At 34.2% G+C, this 20,265-nt stretch overlaps 1 protein-coding gene and 1 long non-coding RNA gene across 6 annotated transcripts in view; one reads left to right on the top strand and one right to left on the bottom strand.

The window, feature by feature from the left end:
• The window catches only part of PCLO (piccolo presynaptic cytomatrix protein), a 313,514-nt gene that overhangs the window by 16,968 nt on the left and 276,281 nt on the right, over positions 1–20,265 (bottom strand). The window lies entirely within an intron of this gene.
• Positions 766–18,354, top strand: LOC140247431 (uncharacterized). The gene is made up of 4 exons (XR_011902653.1): positions 766–1,038; positions 9,252–9,388; positions 12,839–12,936; positions 17,206–18,354. It is a non-coding gene; the product is annotated as an uncharacterized lncRNA (long non-coding RNA).

The following is a 20,265-nucleotide window of genomic DNA, read 5'->3' as shown; positions in this document are numbered from 1 at the left end:
GATAAAATTATTTCTACAATTTCTGACACATTTCTAGGTCAGGCAGAAGAAAAAGAAACCAACAATTTCATTGCATTTAAATGTAAACTGAAAAATATATTACAGAACCACAGAGGAACTTTCCCATATCCCTTGCCAGATAGCTAGTTAAAAGGTGATTTTTCAATTTTTAGCATCTTAGAGGTATTGTCTGATAAGATAGTAATATATATATATATGTATGTATGTATGTATATCTTGGAGGTAAGTGGATAAAATCAGATGCAAGTTTTGAAAGAATTTAGACCATAAAAAATATGCCCAGAAAAATAACTTTTAGTTTTTCTAGAAACACTAGATTAGATTTTAAAAGTGAGAATCAATATGGAAAAAATACAGTTTCTAACTTAGTATTACAGAATATTTTGATGCTCTCTCATAAAGCCCACATTAAGGGGAATTTTACACAGTAAATAGGTATTGGTGTATGAACCACATATGACATTTTCATTCCAGTTAGTTTGGACAGTGTCCCATTTCACATTTACTGCACAGAGAATAAGCACAGAGTCTTCACTTTTAATGCAGTGGAACAGGCTGTTTTATTTCACAGCTTGCCCAGTCATTTATAGCTCAAGAAAAAAAAAAAAAAAAAAAAAAAAAAAAAAAAAAAAAAATCTTAACACATGGTGGCATATGTAACTCTACAAAGCTTTTTTTTTTCAGAAGGAGGTGGAAGATGGCATTTGTATACACAAATATATCCATAAACATACTCAGGCTAACACAATATGTTAGCACTCTTTTGTGTTATAAACACATTATCGTGGTAACTGAAGATGAAATTTCTTGTAAGAACCTGCCTATTCTTTCTCCACATCATGATTTCCAGATTCCCCCTCAGATTTATCCTGCAGTTCTTGGTCTCTTCAGTGAAATATGTTTAAAGTCTTATTCATACCTCCCTGGAGCTGCACACTGGTGTGCGCCGTCATGTACACTGCACAGCCTGGGTACCAGAGCAGATGCTTCTACACTGACTGTTCGTGTGGAAGACAGGTAATGCTATTATATTAATAGATTTTCTGTTGTGTGTTTACATTACCTGAAGCAGTGGCTGCAGCCCACTGCAAAGATGCTGTTTTTCAATCATTAAATAGCAATGATTTCTGACAAAATGGATGCTAATAAAACTTCTAAGCATAAGAATCTGAAAAAAACCTGCATATTCAGTATGATAGTAAGAGCTGCGATAATTCTAGCAAAGCTTATTGTACCAAACAAGGTAAATCTTTCTTCCAGGACCATCAGAATATTTTGTAACTGGATGTAGAGAACCTAAGAAATATTAGCACAAAAAATTAATACTTGTAATTACAACTGGGATTCAGCTATTTTCAGAATCTGCCCAGTGGAGCAGTGAGGGATGATCTTTTCTACTAATAAGAGCAAACACTGAATCAGACCAGTCTAAACTGGAAAAATGTGTTAATCAAGATCTTACTCAGAAAGAAAGGATAGAAATCATATGCAGTGTGTTCCACAGCATTATGAAAAATTCAGAATACTATAGTCACTGGAGAATTGGTGCCTGAAAGCAGTGTTTGTAGTAATGGGTAGATGATTTCTAAAGTTGTTACCAGTTTCGAGAAATATCAGTTTACTTTTCAGCCCTTCTCTAGATTCATCTGTTGATTGTATATAAATCTTTATAAAGTTTGTAACCTTCCATCTGAAAACTTTATGGTTTAAGGTACCTGCTATTCATTGAAATACATGGTTTGTATTTTGCCTCTGATTCAGTACTGAAAAGTTATTCTTGCAATGCTGATTCCCTCAAGCTGGTTATAATACACATATACTGAAGATGACATTTCATTGCACCATTGAACTAATGTGTGAGTTTGAACTCCACAGAGATGTATTTTAATTAAAAAAAAAAAAAATCATCTGAAAATCTGGAGCAGAATAATAGTATAAGAACAATACAGCACTTAAATAAATGCACTTATAGACCCCTGATGGGAAAAACAAGAAACAAGGAAAAAAAAAAAAAAAAAAAAAAAAAAAAAAAAAAGTGTGAAAATGTATCCTTGTTTACAGTGTTCATAAACAGGGAAGAGAGCTGTTAAATAAATAGAATTATATGTCATGTAATGTAAAAAACAATAACAAAGCTCAAGCTGATTTGATAAGTCCATGTTCCAGGTGGACTGAAGGGTTCTATGAAAAAGCTCTTAATCTTTTATGGGGTAAAAATTTAAAAGAAGTGTTTCTGAGTCTCTAAACATTCATGGGGAATAAGGGAAATGGTAGAAGCTCCAGTACAATGAAAACAATGAGACAATGACAACTGAAAATTATGGATTTTAGAAAGACAGAGGAACCTAATTTATCCTAATGGGAGAATGTGGTAGTTTAAGGTCTGAATTACAAGTGTAAACATTTTTTTATAGTACAATACAAGGCAAATCTTTTTTTGTGGTCTCATAACCACATCTGTGATGAGTTCCCAAATTTGGTGACACAGAACAGAAGTGGTCAGTCCCTTATTATGAGAAATGGGAGCTTGTCCAGGACAAGGATTCTTGAGAATATGATCATTCAAGTAGATTTGACAGCAATTCAGTATTCTCAGAAAAATGTGAATCAGAAAACACACGTGTTTATATTTAAATATGTTTATCTGGCTTAGAAACTCCACATACATTTTATGAGGTCACTGAAGCAAATATCATACATTTGCAGATATAAAAAACAAAAGAAAACAAAACTTTTTGACTTATTAAATATCATATTCTGCTCGTGGGCATTGTGTATTCAGTAATAACTGTAAAATTAACTGAACCCTTTCAGTAATGAATACAAAGGAGTATCACACAGAAAGCTGATGTTGCTACAGCTACTGCAAATTTTATTTTCTGTCAGCTGTTTTAAAACAGAAAGTATTTATTTATTTATTTTCTGTCTCCTGACACGGTAATGAATAGTTGTGAATAAATGACTCAGAGCACTGCATTCTATAGTCATGAGTTTATAAAGAATCTCCAAGATTTAATACTGTTGTTCTGATTTCTGAAATCTCAATTATAATCTGACTTCACAATTGATGCTGTACTTTTAGGAATTGAAAGGCAATCCTGTCCATTCCATGGCAATTGGAACTAGATGATCTTTGATATCCCTTCTAATATAAGCCATGCTATGATTTTCCCTTCAATACAGAAACAATTTATTGTGCATCAGGTTGCTAATAAATAACATTTAACTTACAACCTGATCACTATTCTTATATATGGTAGTAAGTCAGAAGTCTCACATGACATATTACTGTTCTTCAGCAGGCTTTTTCTAGTGATGCTGAGTGTGGCATTCATCATGGTAACTAACCATGTCCTGGCACTAGTTCAGAACTTCATTCTTTATGAATACCCTAATGGAATCACAGAATCACAGAATGGCATAGGTTGCCCCCAATCAGCTCAGGCTGCCAGGGCCTCATCCAGCCTGGCCTTGAACACGTCCAGGGATGGGGTATCCACAACATCTCTGGCAAGCTGTTCCAGTGCCTCACCACCATCTGAGTAAAGATTTTCCTCCTAATATCTAACTAAATCTCGCCTCTTTTTGTTCAAAGCCATTACATAAGACTATGTAAGAAAAGTCACTCTCGCTCCAGCTTATGAGATCCCCTCAAGTACTGGAAGACCACAATGAGGTCTCCTTGGAGACTTCTCCAACTAAGCAAGCCCAGCTCCCTCATTCTTTGTCCATAAGAGAGATGCTCCAGCCTTTTGATCACCTTAGTGGCCCACCTGTGAACCAACTCCAACAGTTCCACATTCTCTGTCCTCCCTGTGCAGGGGGGCCCAGGCCTGGAAACAATACTCTAGATGGGGTCTTACACAGGCCTCACCTTCCTTGCTCTGCTAGACACTCCTCTTTTCTATGAAAGCATTATTTCCTGTATGACACAAGTTGTACTTTTTTCTGACTTGACAACATTGTAAGAATTACTAAGAGCACAGTTTTGTGCTGTAAAAAATCTAAGAAAAAAATTATCGATGTTTGTGTTGAATATTAAATGAACAGAGACAGAAAAATGCATAGCATTCAAAGAGTATCTGTAGAACTCATTAGTTTTTTATTTTTAATTAATTATTTACTGACTCAAACAGTTGTTTAATGAGTTCAAATTGAAAGTAACTAGTCAGTGAGAACACAAGCATAACAATAGAAGTAGAAATTTTATTTAAGTATATGAATTCTGAGGTCTAGGTATAGAATAGCTCAGTAATGGTAACAGTAACGATGGAACTAAAGATCATTTCAGTTCATGTCTTTAGAAGCCTATGAGCCAGCTTTTTCAATAGGAATTATTGTGGTTAAATTCGAACTTGAAACACTGTAATAAACCTCATTTTGAGAGCACAGTGAACAAGTAGGGCTCCTCTTTGTCCTTTTCCAAATAATTATATTACCCAAACAGTCTGTTGGGTTCTTTAATTAATTTATTTATTTATTAATCAAATAAAATTAATTTGTCAGTTTCAGTACAACCAGTACAACTTCTGATGTGATTTAAAATAATCAGTTGGGATATTATTGCTGATACTTCTCCAAAGAACACCTCCACAAGTCATAATGAAAAAGAAATGGATGAAAATTATCACAGAAATATCCCAGAGCTTCAAATCTAGATCAGTTTACAACAGACTGATCTAAAACTGAGTTTGTCTGTCTTTCTTAGGAGGGATACAACAAATTAGTATGCATTTCAACACCTTTCTTAGCTTCCCTAGAGAGTTCCTGATTTGATGTGTTGCTGTCTGAAAAAAAATTTTTAGACTTCTGCAGGAAGTCTCCAACTCTTTAATCTACACTTCTGACTGAGAATGTATTTGCAATCCATCACCCATTTATGATTTAGCAGAGGCATTATTTTCCATCACTTCCCTGCTGCTACCGTAACAGCAATACATAAAAGTAGTTTATTTTACAGGATGCTTTTAGGAGGAAATTAATTTGATCACCTTAGTATTTCTGCTGTTGGCCTTCACAAGACCTTGGACTAGCTTTGGTGTTATGGAAACTCATGTATAAGTAGGGGTAAACAAAGGACATTAAGGCTTGATCACACCTTCAATTTGCCTATCATAGAATCATAGAATCACAAGGTTGGAAAGGACCTGCAAGATCATCTAGTCCAACCATCCTCCCTTTACCATACCTACAGAAAAACCCCTAAACCATATCTTCTAGCTCCCTATCCAGACACTTCTTGAACACTGCCAGAGATAGCAACTTCACCACCACCCTGGGTGGGCTATTCCAGTGCCTGACCAGTCTCTGAGAAAAAAAGTTCCTTCGTATGTCCAGTCTAAACCTCATCTGATACAGCTTGTGGCCATTTCCTTGAGTTTTGTTTGTTGCCTGGCAGAAGAGGCCAAGCTCCTTCTCATCACAACCTCCCTTCAGGAAGTTGTAAAGCACAATGAGGTCTCCTCTGAGCCTCCTCTTCTCCAGGCTAAACAACCCAGCTCTTTGAGACGCTCCTCATAAGACTTGTGCTCCAGACCCCTCACAAGTTTTGTTGCCCTTCTCTGGACACATTCCAGGGCCTCAATGTCTTTCCTGTAGTGAGGAGCCCAAAACTGAACACAGTTCAGTTTGAATTTCTAGAGCAACATATAAATGAAACATATTCTAGATCTGGCAAGAATATCTTTTTCCCAGAGGTGCAAGTGGTTTCAGTCTTCCAGTTAATCTAATTATTGTGATACTTCAAATTAAGTTTTTGTTTTTTCAAAATTTTTGGGTAAATATGCAAACTATCTACACAATATGAATTGCTTATGTACCTTTTTTTGATTCAAAAATGGTAAGTTGTGCAAAATGACATAAAAGACAATCTTCTATCTCAATATTTTACTAATTTTTCAAACCAGCATGAAGACTGACAGCTAATGAGAGATTAAAAAATAATAATAATAAATAATAATAATGACAATAATAAGGGAAAATAAAGCAAATGAACTTCCTTTGTATAAATTAGCTAAAGCATGTTTTTCAAACTTGATATAAATTATATTTACCTGATAATCAGGTAAATCAGTACCTAAGCTGAATTCATCATGTAAAATTGGCTTCAGTTTGTTTTTCAAAGAGCAAAATCCAGCTGCTATTTGATTTGGAAGATACTACACTAAAAGAGTACTAATTTTCATTGGTTTATTGGCTGTAGTGGTAGCCCTAATTATTTCTGCAAAATGATTATCATAGCTACAAGCCTGCAGAACTTGAAGATCATGTTCTGTCTTTGAATTTATTTTAGTAAAGGCTACAATTTTCTCCCATTATGACTATATACTCCAGAAATATTCCCTTGCATAAAGTCATAGAATCATAGAATCATAGAATGGCCTGGGTTGAAAAGGGCCATAATTATCATCTAGTTTCAACCCCACCCACCATATGCAGGGCTGCCAACCACTAGACCGGGCTGCCCAAATCCACATCCAGCCTGGCCTTGAATACCTTCAGGGATGAAGCATGTAGTTTCACAAACAAAACACTGTGGAACCACTACTAAACAGTAAAGTCTATGACTGCTGTTATATTCCTCACAACGTGGAATCCACAAATTTTCTGTATTGGTAGCTCCCCCATACAGGGAAAAGCTTTCCTTTACCATTTTTATTTCTCCTTCCTTATATTATTTGGCTACAGGAAGGAATGTACCCAAATAGATTCATAACTTGGGACTTAGCAAATCATACAGAGATGGGAAAATGCAAAATTTCTCCTGAAATGGCTTGCAAGGCATCTTATTATTCCGTGCAAGGCAAGTAAATCAAGTTGTGAAAACAAATTTATGAAATATAGGTCAGATACAGACCTATTCATAAAATAGAAATAAACTCATGGTATGCATCATGCTTTCAGCTAATAGCCATAATAGTCACATTTTCCATAAAAAATAATCAAAACTACCTGTCTTGGGCCCTTTGTGATACATACTCTCAACTGTTTGCACATATTGTTTCCTGTAAAAACTTGATTTGTTTCCCCTTGTAACAATAATAGCAGCAGTTACTAACAAAACACAAAGTTTTTACAAGCATAGTATTGCAATTTCCAGTTTTCAAGGGACTGAAACAATGTAATACCTGAACCAGCAGCATAAATAGCCATGTAGCCCTTCTTACTTTTTCATTCTGAGTCATGTGGGACAGAATGACAGGATACCAAATTCTTAGTATGATTACATCTTAGAATGGTCTGTACTGAATATTTACGTTCATTATTTGCACAAAATTATAAGCAATTATAAGCAGGTCTTATAATCAGAAGGGTCAGGCACCTACAGCTACAGATAGCAATTGTAACTAAATATATGTTGTTAGTCACTGTGAAATATATACTGCTAGTTCTAGCATACCTCAAAGAACCAAAAAGACACAACATAACAGCAGCTTTCAATCTCAATGCTGAATTTCATTCCTTTGCCCATGTGACATATAATCTGTAGTAAAGGACTACTCCACTGTAAAGACAAAAAGCAGAACCATTACTAGGAACTAGTCACTGAGACTTCCTTTCTGCTTTACCCATAAAAATTCATCCTACTTCTCAAATGAAGAGTAATGGAGGAAATTTAGTCAGTAATTTTATTTTCTATTATTTAGCAAAGAGATTTCTTTTTTAAAATAAGTCCTTATTTCCAAAGTCTGTCATTAGATATGCTAAGTTTTCCTGCACTTACAGTAGGGAAAGAAAAACATATGCTAAGAAAAGAGTATGCTACCTGCTTGCAGTTTCAGCAGAGAACTGTAAGCAGTATCATATAATTACCTGGACAAATTTGGCTAACACAATAATTATAAAAAATGTGATGGAGTGTTTAATAAAAAGCTCCTGCAGATCATTACTTTAAACTCTTCCTAGTGATATCTCATCTCAAAGAAAATAACGCTCCCTTTGGCACCAGTCTAACTGCAAAGAATATCTTTGCCTGTAACTAATCACTGATTCTTACTCATCTTAAACTGAATAAATTGGCACCAGTGCTGAAAAAAAAAATTCTCTTCACAGTTCTGCTTTTTTTTTTTTTTTTTTTTTTTTTTTTTTTTTTTTTTGCCCCCGCAAAGTTTCCCTACAATTAACTCCTTCTTTAGTCACAAATGTTTGTACAGTTGCCTAGTGAACTAGTTAGCAAAACTTATCCTACTAACTGCATTACTCCCAGTGCCCCACAGAATATTGATTTGGATTACTCACACAAATAAATTTAGGACATGTTTTGTACCACCATGAAGTATGAAATGAGGTTGAGGGAAGGAAAGAATTAGATTTTTCAATGCCAGAAATACTGCAGGCATAGAATAATGTGTTTTATAAAATTTTAATGTTCTGTGATTCTGCAAAACAAGAATAGACTGATAAAGTAATTGAGAGAGTAAATGGCTACAGTAATTCTGCTGGAAGGGACCTAAAAAGATTATCAAGTCCAACTAGAGGACCTTTTCATGTCTAAACATAAGTTAAAATACATTGTTAAGTGTATTATCCAAACACCTCTTGGATACGGACATGCTTGGGATATCAACTATCTCTCCAGGAATCCTGTTCCAGTTTTTGATATTTGTGGTAAAGAGATTTTTCCTACTAACCAGTCTGAACAGGCTCTGGAAAGTATTGTACCTGTCCCATGCATTCTATCCCTGGTCATTAAGGAGAAGTGACCATCTCACTCTCAGTTCCCCTACTCAGAAGTTGTAGAGAACAATGAGGTCACCTCTTTGTCTTTTCCAGACTAGACAACCAAAGTGTCTTTGGAATCTCCCCACAGGACATGCCTTCCAGCCCTGTCACCAGCATTCTTGTCCTCCTCCAGATGTATTCAAGCACCTTAACATGCTTTTTATACTGTGGAGCCCAGAATTACACGCAGTGCTCGAGATGGGGTTGCACCAGTGCTAAATATAGTGGAAGAACAATCGAAGTCTCCCGTCCAACCTCTCATTTACAATAGGGTTAACTTCCAGATTACATCAGCTTGCTCAGACCTTGTCTGTTGAGTTGTGAAAATTTCCAAGAGAGGCTTCACAGCACTACTAAGCAACCCTACCCAGTGTTTTAAATAAACTCTGCTGATCTATATCACACTTTGTTTATGTTCTGCTCAGTTTTCCCTTGCTTCAGTTTATGGATGTCATTATTATCTTTTTTTTTTTTTTTTTTTTTTTTTTTTTTTTTTCTGCTTTGTTTAGTTTTGCTACAGGGAGTTGAAGAGACCAGATTCACACATCTTTCTGATTGCACGTATATGTCTAAGTTTCTTTTTTATAAAATTGAAAGGCTGGAATGGTTCACAAAGAGCTTCTAATACTGGGAACATATTCTTGTGGTAAGCTTAATATGAAGAGTATATATAAGAATTGTCTGGGATCTCACAGAAGTGACCAGGTTTGCTCCTGTTTATTTTGACTTTTTTTTTTTTTTTTTTTTTTTTAATTTTATTTATTTATTTATTTATTTATTCCAAAATCAAAGAGGAAATGCAGGCACCTTTATCTCCTTATCATGTAAATATGAGGTATCACTGACACAGGCTGTGCGCTCACAGGCCAGTGGGAGGAGGTCAAAGTTCAAGGATACTTGGACATTGTTACCATTACCTAGAAAAGCCTATGCAATGAAATGTAGGCTTTTTTCCACTCTTGTTTTCATTTATGGATATTCAGATTCTTTGTGTGTTGCTCACTCCCCAAGCTTTTAAGCAGGCCTACAGTACATATTATTTGGTATAATTTGACTGGTTCCTGCATCAGCTTTGTCTGTTCTTTCCATTTTTGTCTCACTTCCTCTGACAGCTCTCAGAGTTCTTTCTCTTCCACCTTAGGAACTATGGAATCCAACTCTATGGGACTCCTTGTGTTCTTCCTATTAACACTTAACTAAATGGATGTTTGAGACAGAAATTTGCTTGAACTGTTGAGGATATTTCCATGTTTGTACCAAATCATAATTATAAAATTATGTAAAATGCAGTGTTATACATCCTAGACAGAGATTATTAACTTGTTTCATAGACCATTGCTTAGTTGTGACAAGTACTAGGGATCTTGGATAAAAGAAGGATAAACTTCATAAGTGTAGGATTTGCATTTTATTTTAATCGATCTGTTTCCAATTTGTTTAGTTTAGGTTTTATTTGTTTGGTTTTTTGTTGTTTCCAACTGTTTGTTGTTTTTGTAGTGAGGTCAGTAGGAATAGAACTGCTAACTCCAGTGAGGTATGGAATTTGAATAAAAGCATATATGGTGTCTTAAGGCAACTCAGAACTTCTTATGAGGTTTGCCTTAGGTCAGCAGGGAGGCTTTTATCTGCTATTGTGTTTTGAGGTTCAGCTTCCTTTATCAAATACAAGGCGCCAACTCTTCTGAGAGACAAAACCAATTAAGAGGCAATCAGTATCTCCAGGTACACTGTGAATCATGACAGTAATTTCCCGTCTTTCTAATGAGCTTTGTGTCAATCATTAAATCCGTGGAAGTACTCTGCAGCTGTCTGTGCCATCTCAATGGTGTCTATTTTTATTCCCCCCCATGAGATTTGAAGTTTGGGGAGAAGTTTAGTGCAGGGCTTCCCACAGGAAGAATAAAAAATGAAATGTATTTTATCACTAAATTGATCACTAATCCTGGCAGAATTTCTGTTTCCTTCCAGGGGGCAAAGGGGGTGGGATGGAAATCTAACATATTTGCAGCATAGAATTTGGAGAACTAAAAGTATTAGGTTATATAAATGCAATGAAGCAGAATTAGTATTTTAAACATATTCTTAAGATGCGCAAAATTGTTCCCTACTTTGGATTTGTGATCTCCTTTGATTTTCATCTTTAAGGAAATAAAACCTGACAGTTTTTATCATATAATATCTGTTATTTTAAGATGGTTATTTTGAATATATCTGAGCAAAACACTGACCCCAAATTTCTCCCCCGTACAACTTTTCACTTCCTAATTAGAGCCTTGTCTAATAAAAAGCAAATTAAAACTAACTTGTGTTTCTTGTTAGTTCAAGATAATTATGGAATTTAACACTTCAGGTTATAATTACACTTGCTGTTGAGCACAGCAGCCATCTCAGAACAGCAGACCAAGTAAAATTAGCTTTTTTTTTTTTTTTTTTTTTTTTTCCAAATAAAGTTAAATATGCTTCAGATTTACTTCTCGATGAAGATAGAATAACATTTTACAGTAAATGTTATTTAATGTCTGTCGGAGATAGACCCTGCTGATAAGACTGATTTGTCTGAATGTTGATATATGTATGTGAGCCAGATGTCAAGGCTCCCTTTAAAGCACGAGGAAGGAAAGTTCTCTTCTAAAATGTGGTTTGTTTTATTTGCAAATATATCTTTAAAACAGAACAGATGAACTGTACCTCTTAAATGGCTATTTCTTTCCACTAATTGCAAAAGCTTTGCCTGAGTGGCTGATCATCCCATAAATCCCATGGCAAATTTCCTCATTGCATTATCTAGCTCAGAAGTCACATTTGTAGAAAGATTCAAGTTTAGATGGTTTAGCACATCAGACAAATTCTAGATTTTAATTAGAGAATTGATATAGAAATTGAATGAGTATGAGGCTGAAATAAAACCTTTACTACTCAGAGAAATTCCTAGACTACTTAAAGGATCATACCAGAAGTCACCAGTGAAATCAGTAATATTTAAATTACTGTAAGAAGACTAGTAAATGAATAGAAAACATGAAAAGTCATTGGAAAGCTGAGTGAAATTAATAAAATCCATTGCTTTTCTAAGGGAAATTCAGTTTGATTCATAGGGCTCATCTCACTGATGATTTTTCCTATTCACTGCAATCACAATGGTGTTTATTTTTCAGATTATGAAATCTCATTAAACAAAAGTGATATTTCATTTCAGTCTATCCACTTTTTTTTTTTTTCTTTTTTTTTTTTTTTTTTTTTTTACAAAACCCACCAATACTGATACTGAAAACAACCAGAGGGGCAAAATATTATGGGGTATGGATATTTCTCTAAGGCAAGGTGGTTGGTCTGAATATCAACAAGAGTATATTGCAAAGGATTCTTTCCTTCTCCATAAGCAAAATTCTGAAATGCTGTAGAGCTTAATTAAAGTAAATACAGTACAGTTAATAAGTCTAGTAAAAACCGATGGAGTTAAATATAATGGGTGGAATAGGTCAAAAGCAATGCTGTGCTAAATAATACAGTAAAAGCTGTGGAGTCTGACCTCAGGGTTTCTCAGAGGACAAGCTTCCCATATTCAGAGATCATTTCAATTCTCATTCAGCTACCATGCACTGATCCTAATTTTTCTGCACTCCAATACTCTTCAGCATTGTCCACAGTACTTGAAAGTTTCTCATTGTGTGATCCTTCTTATGCATATCTGAGTTTAATAAAATTTCAATGACTTTTATGAGTATATTCTGATCTAAACTGTGACATGATTTAAATCTAGCCCACTATTTGTCTGTGTGTGTCACCCTATATATGTCATGATTTCATATACATCTCCCATACTTTGCATTGTTGTGATGTCTGCTGTATAAAGCAATGAAGTATATGCATACATTAATTCAGCTCACATAAAACCAGCAAACTGAGACGAGAACAAATAGAGAACAAATAGAAGGAACTACCAGAAAGTTGTTGGACTTGCTTCTATGTGGTGGGGTTTATTTTCTTCTCAAAAAGTCTTGAGAGGTTCTTTATCAGACATATTCCACCAGCATGTTTTGGTAGAAGGATGTGAAATGTTCATCACTGTTCACATTTTTCATGTTTTTATTTGCAGAGTGTGTCAGCTGACTCATTTCTCTCTTTTATTCCATGAGACCCCTTTATATAGGCATGAAGAGGATTTCTCAGAATACAGGTCACAGGATGACAGAGGTATGTGTGTAATTATATGTGTGTATGCCTTTTGTATCTGTAGAATTATTACTGAAAGAAAATTGGGATCTCAAGTGATTTAAGTGGCAAAGTAAGTCCTTAGGTTTATACTTTGGTGCTTCCCTAATTATCTGTTATCTTATCTACATTAGCATCTAAACTGACGCAACAGGAAAAGATCAGTGGTCCAAAGCAGCAAGTTTTGTGGTGCCATACTGTATATGGTTGGGTGCTCTTCCTTGAAAATGGATTGACTCTGGTCCCTAATACAAATGTTCTATTTCTTCATGTGGTCCGGTTCTGTCCAAACGTCTAATCATTGGTTATGATTATGACATACTCAAGGACAAGAGCACATACTATGCTCACCTGGAGCAGATTTCCCACTTAAATTTATCTCAGAGACCTTATTTGGTTGTACCAAAACAATTCTGAAAAGAAAATCAACTCAGTGTCAGACAAGGCAAAATTGAAGAATTTATTTCAAAGCTGTGTCACTACTCTGAATCACAACAATTATGCGGATGAAGCCTTCATGAACATAATGATGTCAGAAAAACTATTTTTGGAAGTAAAGTAAAGCAGTGAATTTCCTGCTTTTAGATCATGGTCAGGGCTATATTTCAGAGTGGGGCTATGCTCAGTTTTCTTGGTGAGGGGTTTGCAGTGATCCCTGATATTTTTTTCACTTTAACTTTGCTTGGAGATTTTTCACTCTGTATTTTCAACATGTCTTTTAAGTAAACTCTGAAGGCTTTTAGCATGCCTAAAACAGGTTATACTCAATGCTAAACAGACTAGAAAGTTAAGGATTTTGAGCAATATATAAAATTTAACAGTAGTTTTTTGAGACTACACAAGACTGATTGTCTACCATACTGAATTGATACTGAAGGTAGGATATTCATCTGTATCAAGAGAAATGGAGACTAATGAAGAATCTGTGATAGACTTACATTTATCTACAGATGAATATCTACAGTGCTTCTAAGATGAGCACAGGAGATATGCAGTACCTCTAAGAAAATATCCAGAAGGACATCATATTCATTCACTCTTTCAAATCTCACTTTGGATAGATGCCAACAGCACTTATGTAATGCATTTTTCAGCACTATGATATTGCAAATGAGTTCAATGCGATTTCAAAACTCATTTTGAAATGGCAAAAAATAATAGAAGAAAGTATGGAAGGCCAGATGGTCACAGTGTACAGATACGATAATTTTCTTTGGTTCACATTGTCCTATAAAATGTTGCACAAAATTTTGAGGCTCCTCTCTTAAACATCTAAACTAACTTAGTACCATGAGAAATGTATTTATACAAGACTGTCCAATCAGTATTCTTGAGGCACTTGAGAGTATACTGCAATCTTTATTTGTAATGGACACTACGTTATAAAAGTCAGGTTATTCATTCAAATGTCTCATTGAGAAGCCAAAATAGAAAAGAAAAAATAAAAATAAAAATTGACCTTTATTATAAATACTGGGATTATTCAAGTGAGAAAAATGTTACAGTTAAATTCACAAAATGCCTCCAAAAAGGTCTGACCACTTTTTACTTACTTTATAATCATAGTTTCCTTAATAAGAATTTTCATAATTATAGCAGGAGCCAGAGAATAATTACTGATTTTGTTGTATGATCCCAGAAAGGAGAAGGAAAGGAGATTCTTCTTCTAAAACATTTGGCAACCCAAAACTCTTCAAGTCTCAGTATATTAGTATAATGTTGTAAATATGGAGTAGCCACTTTAGTCAGTGGAACAACACCTAAATGAGATGTTGATAGGGACTGATGAGGAAAGGCTTATAAACTCCCAAAGTCGGGCTCCAATTTGAAGTGAAAGCTCTCTGTGTGCACAAGTGTTCATAAACTTGGGAAATTCCATCTCTTGTGCACAAAAGTATAATGGGTTTTAAAATTCCTGGCAGCCTATATAGTCTCTTAATTATAATAATATGCAGTACAATTCTCCAGCATGTTAGGAAATTTTTCTTCGTGGGAGTATTTGAAGAGAAAGAAAAGTGTATGAAATAAGATACTAAGTCTGGTACTGTGTAGGCTTCACTATTTCAAACATGATATTGTGTGAAAAGTACCTTTATATAAAAACAGTTTCTTTGCATTTTGTCATAAAACAGGTAGAAAACACCATAGCCTTAAGACCAACATAAAGACAAAGAATTAAAGTGTCTGTGCCATTCAAAGGTGAATGCTTCCCTTATCTCTTTTACCTGTAATGAAAAAATATGAACCCATTAAAATGATCATGTTAGTCAGAAGGGCATAATTCGGGGAGGATGTTTGAATAATTCCACTCAGATATTCAGATCACTGAGAATCCAGTACCTTTCAAGAACATAATAGAGTACTGTTTCTTTAAAGCTAAACACTCAGTAAGACACAACCGAGGAGAATAAATGCTGTAGATATGAGATGAGCAACAGTAGGAAACAGAATCATTTGCAGTATGAATTGGTACACGTTGATGGAAGTTACATATGGGTCTTTTTCTAGTAAATCACACAAACTGACTGATTATTGCAGCCAATATGTTACCAGAAAACATGTGAAATTCTAGGCACTATGGCAATGTAAAACACAAAATATGATGGCAGATGTACAAATTGGGTTTTTAACTCAGGAGATCTGCAGAAATTTCCAGTTTTTCAAGCCATGTGAATTCAGTCATGCTATGTTATTATCACATCCCAATCAGTTAGACTGCAAAGCCAATGAGGCAGTCAAAACATTAAAAAAAAAACTAAAATAATAATAATAATAATAATGATATTTCATTGTATTATATAAAAAATAAATCATATATATATTATAATGAAATGCTATTTCATGATGTTGTTTAAATGGGCAATATGCCTAGAACTTTCTGAAACAGCGACTTTACTAGAACACAGAGTACTTTAGCCCCGGAATCCTTGTAAACAAACAGTACAGTGCAACCTACTCTAAAAACACAGCACATCACTTTCTACCATAACATTTATCTTAGTTTTCTGTTTGTTTCATTCTCTTCCACTCATAGGCATAGTGGTACCAGAAGAAATAACGCACAAAATATAAGCGTACCCTGTAATATCCTGAAGGAGTTTCAAATGCAGAACAAATTGTTAGGAGTTCTTTAGCAGAAATATGAACTTGGAGATTTTCCAGAATAGAAAAATCATTATTCACATGTTTTTAAAATGGATAATGTTTAATTAAACTATAAGTCTCTAAGCCTAATGTCATGGGATGAAATAATGGATCATTATGGTAAGCATATGCATCTATATACGAAATAAGGACAAAGCATAATGTTGTAATTATGGTTATGACACCACATTCTTTACCATGAGAATCAGAAGAATCTAGTAAGTTTAATCACAGAAAAGATCCATTTTAATTCTAACACATTGATTTTCAAAACTTCTGTCTTGAAGCAAAACTTACAGTCTAACAATTAGTTTAAACTGTTTAAATACTAAAATAACAACTAAAGATTAATTTTAGCCTGCCTTATGATTGCACCTGGAAATGCTCTAGCCATCTGTACTCTGAGATAACTGTTTGAACATCAACTTACAAAAGGGTTTATATTACAAAAACAGATGGGGGAAAAAAAATACTTCAGAATACCAACATAATAATATAACTTATAACTGTTAAGTTCTACAGCAGTCTGCCAAATTAAAGCCTCTATCACAGCTTTTTGATGCAGGTTAGTAAAAGTCTTTTAGGAACAAAAATACATTTTGAAGCAATAGGATAATTTCATGAAATTCCTTCAACCTCAGTCCTTATGTGCTTTTTGTTGCTCAAAGTTACCTTTATTAACTGGTATTTGTAGTAAAACATGTTTGTAGCTATTCAGTCAAGTTTCCTTCACAACCATATTTTTTCCTGTTTAACAACAGTTTTCAGACTTTTACTATCCGGTATTATAGGTGCAAAATTCTAATGTTGCTCCAGTGATTGAAGCCCAATAGAAAGGTAAGAAAAATTAAAAGAAAGGGGATCTTTCCTGCCACACTTGGACTGTATCTGTTCAGGACAAAAACTGGGTAAGGAATGTGAGACACATGGGCCCGAAGCTGCTGAATAGTCAAAGGTACAAATGTGCAGTTGTGCCCAGACAATCACTGACAGACGAAAGGAGCATTTTTAGTTCTATGTTGAACTACCCAATAATCATTGTCACATCTTTGACCAATAGTACCAATACAAGCTCTGTCTAATCTGCCCTCTTTACTCATTTTGCAGGTCGTGTCTCTTCCCCATAGCTAACACTCTGGAAGAAGTGAGCTATTATAGTCTTCCTATTTACTGACTGAGAAAAGTCAACAAATGTGTTTGGTTTGTTAATTAGAAAAAAAAATAATAATAATAAAAAAATGTTATAAAATAGCAAAGAATTTCCTTTATACCAAAGGAACCGAATATGTAATATGTGGAGTATTTAAAGTCATCATATGGTCAATTTTAAAAGAGTTTTAAAAATCTGAAGTGGCAAATTATGGCATGTGAACAAGATTCTAATGCACCTTGTAGCTCTGTCATAAAGTGGTGTTTCATAATTCCCCATAAAAAAATGAAGATGGAGCCCCAAATTTTGGGCCTGAGCTGTCAGTTTATTTCCTGGTGTTGCATGTTGAGAACTTGAAAAAAAAAAAAAAAAAAAAAAAAAAAAAAAAAAAAGAAGAAAGAAAGAAAGAAAAACATGGAGAGAGTTCACAAATGGTTATGTAAAACTTGAGTGCTTATCACTAGCACACTATCTTCCAGAAGTTCAGTAAATAAGTGTTTATTGTTAGAAACATTTTGAAACATTACAAATCTATTCCTTATGCTTGAACCTGGAAATAGGTCTACAAAAGCTTTACTAGAACATTCTGGAATTTTCTGAGCAAGCTTACCCTCAAAGAACCAGTAAAAATGTCAGAAAGTAAGACTTTGGTCCATGGCAAAACTGAATAGAGAAGTACTTGGAATTCAGTACACATATGGATAGAAATTTAAAGAAAAAATGAACAACTGAACTCTGTTGGAAGACATGGGTGAAGAGTTAGTCAGTTTCTATAAGAAATTTACTGTTTAGTGTCTGGAAATCTGTAAGCAAGAACAGCATATGACAAGTTTTGCAAGTATTTGTTGACTCCAAATATGGAATGAGTGGAGGCATATAATGCTTACCGATGTTTCTTAGAACACATTTTGTATTTTCTAAAAGCATTCATTTCATATGGACCTCTGAAATGCCAAAATGTTATCTTACATGTACACAGAATCTTCAAAATGAGAAGCTCAAAAATTAACTTATAGCAAAGTATTTCAGTTAAATTGTTATTTGTATCTGTACAACTCTTTCTTCCTAGAAATTATTGCAGCTGAAATTAAAATGTAGATAAACACTTTTCTAAATTCAAAAAAATAATTTTTCCTACATATTTCCTAATTTGAAAAATCGTTGGTAGGTGGAAAATACCATGCATGATCTGTTGGCCGAGTAGATATGTAGGGTACGTAAACCAATCATGATCTAAGACTGAATCAATATATTCATCATGTGCTTTTAATTGTTACTTTCAGTCCTTACAGGAAACACAATTGTTATTTTGTCTGTAATGTCTGCAATATTCCAGAGACATATCATAAGCAAACTTTAAACAAAAGATATTGCACTTTCCGAAGTGAGTAAAGAAATTGATTTGCATAACTCAGTGAAGATCACAACATGTACCATAATATTTACTGAAATTTAAGAAGATGACGTTTTTCATCTGCTTGAGGCAGAATGCCAAGTATAGGATAGCATGCAACAGTGCATATCATAAAAATAATTAACATAGTACTGAAGAACAAAACTGAATTATTTTATATTCTTAACTAGTATGAAAATACAGAAAATGACCCGATAATATGTTTAGAGAAACAAAGAATATCATAGCAATACTCAGTTATTTATATTGACCATTTGGTTGTTTCAGCAAAGGAAGTAGTACTGTTTACTGACATTTGCTTACTTAGTACGTTTTCATAAACCATTCCCAACAAAACATTAGCACATTTGTCTGGTTGGTAAACAATTAAAAAAAGGAGCTTTATTTTTTCCCTGATTATTCCACTAACATACATTGCACTCTGTGTGCTGAACATGGACTCTGTTCCCACACTATTGATCCAGCTGCCTAAAAACTGGTTTTCATTGCCACTTGAGAGTCCTACCTTGCCTTGCTTCCTGTTGCCAGTCTTAAACATCTTGTTTGTGGAAGATCCCTGACACATTTCCAAGCCTGTGTGAATTGCTTGCATGACTAAAATATTTTGAATATCAGTAGATGTGCATGACTAAGGAATTACATTTGTTCAATATATAGAGACATACTCTTTAAAGAGAATAATCTATATGCTACTTTTCACAGAAGTCATCCATTAAGAGTATTTCAAAATATAAAAATAGTACTATAATTATAAGTTTTTAAGTATAATGCTAAATTCTTATCTGCAATGAGACAATAAATCAATTCTCATTGCTATGAGAGCCACTGTTCAATAAAAAATAGAAATAAATATTTACTTCTAGTTAATTGTGGAGCTCATCTGGTCCGTAGCAAAGACTCCATATGCTAAAGAGAAGATAACATCTGACTTTTAAGACTTCTAGTTTTTCATTCACTTTTGTTCATTTATGAAAATAATACCACAATATTTCTATAAGATTGAAATAATTCTTTTAGTTAATATAGAATTCATCTAAATTCTTAATGACGTCCCCAGAATATAATTGTATTTACATGCTGAAGCAGAAATGTTTTCCAGCCTTTGGTTTGTTTTATCATTTGAAATTGATCTGTCCCCACATTGTCAACTGGAAGTCAGACATCAAAAACTTGGCTGCCCCTTACCTTCTCCCAGTGGGGAGAAAAAAATGCTTAGTAACGACAACTCTTGTTTTCCTTTTTCCTTTTTTTTTTTTTTTTTTTTTTTTTTTCATATTTGTAATTGAAATAACTAAATTAGAGTCTTTAATTTAAGGGAACCAGGCAACATCATAAGCAAAATTGGGAAACTGAAGCTCTTGAGCCATTTGCGGACTTTAAAGATGAGCAAAAGTATGTCTTTGGCTGGAAAAAACTTTGAGTGACTGAATGTTGCATGCGCATCTTTCTGAAACTTTGAAGAGTTGGATATTTATATCTTCTTTTGGAGTGACACAAGCACTATATTAAAACATTTTGTGTTTGTATTTACTGAAGTTTATGATCCAAAACATGAACTAAGGAGCAATTTGTGCTGAACAAAATGATGAAAAACTGTTTGTTT

Source organism: Excalfactoria chinensis, chromosome 1 (assembly GCF_039878825.1).
Source record: "Excalfactoria chinensis isolate bCotChi1 chromosome 1, bCotChi1.hap2, whole genome shotgun sequence".
In the NCBI taxonomy this organism is placed as follows: Eukaryota; Metazoa; Chordata; class Aves; order Galliformes; family Phasianidae; genus Excalfactoria; species Excalfactoria chinensis.
The sequence above is the reverse complement of the archived record's forward strand: the minus strand, read 5'-3'. Positions and strand labels throughout refer to the sequence as shown.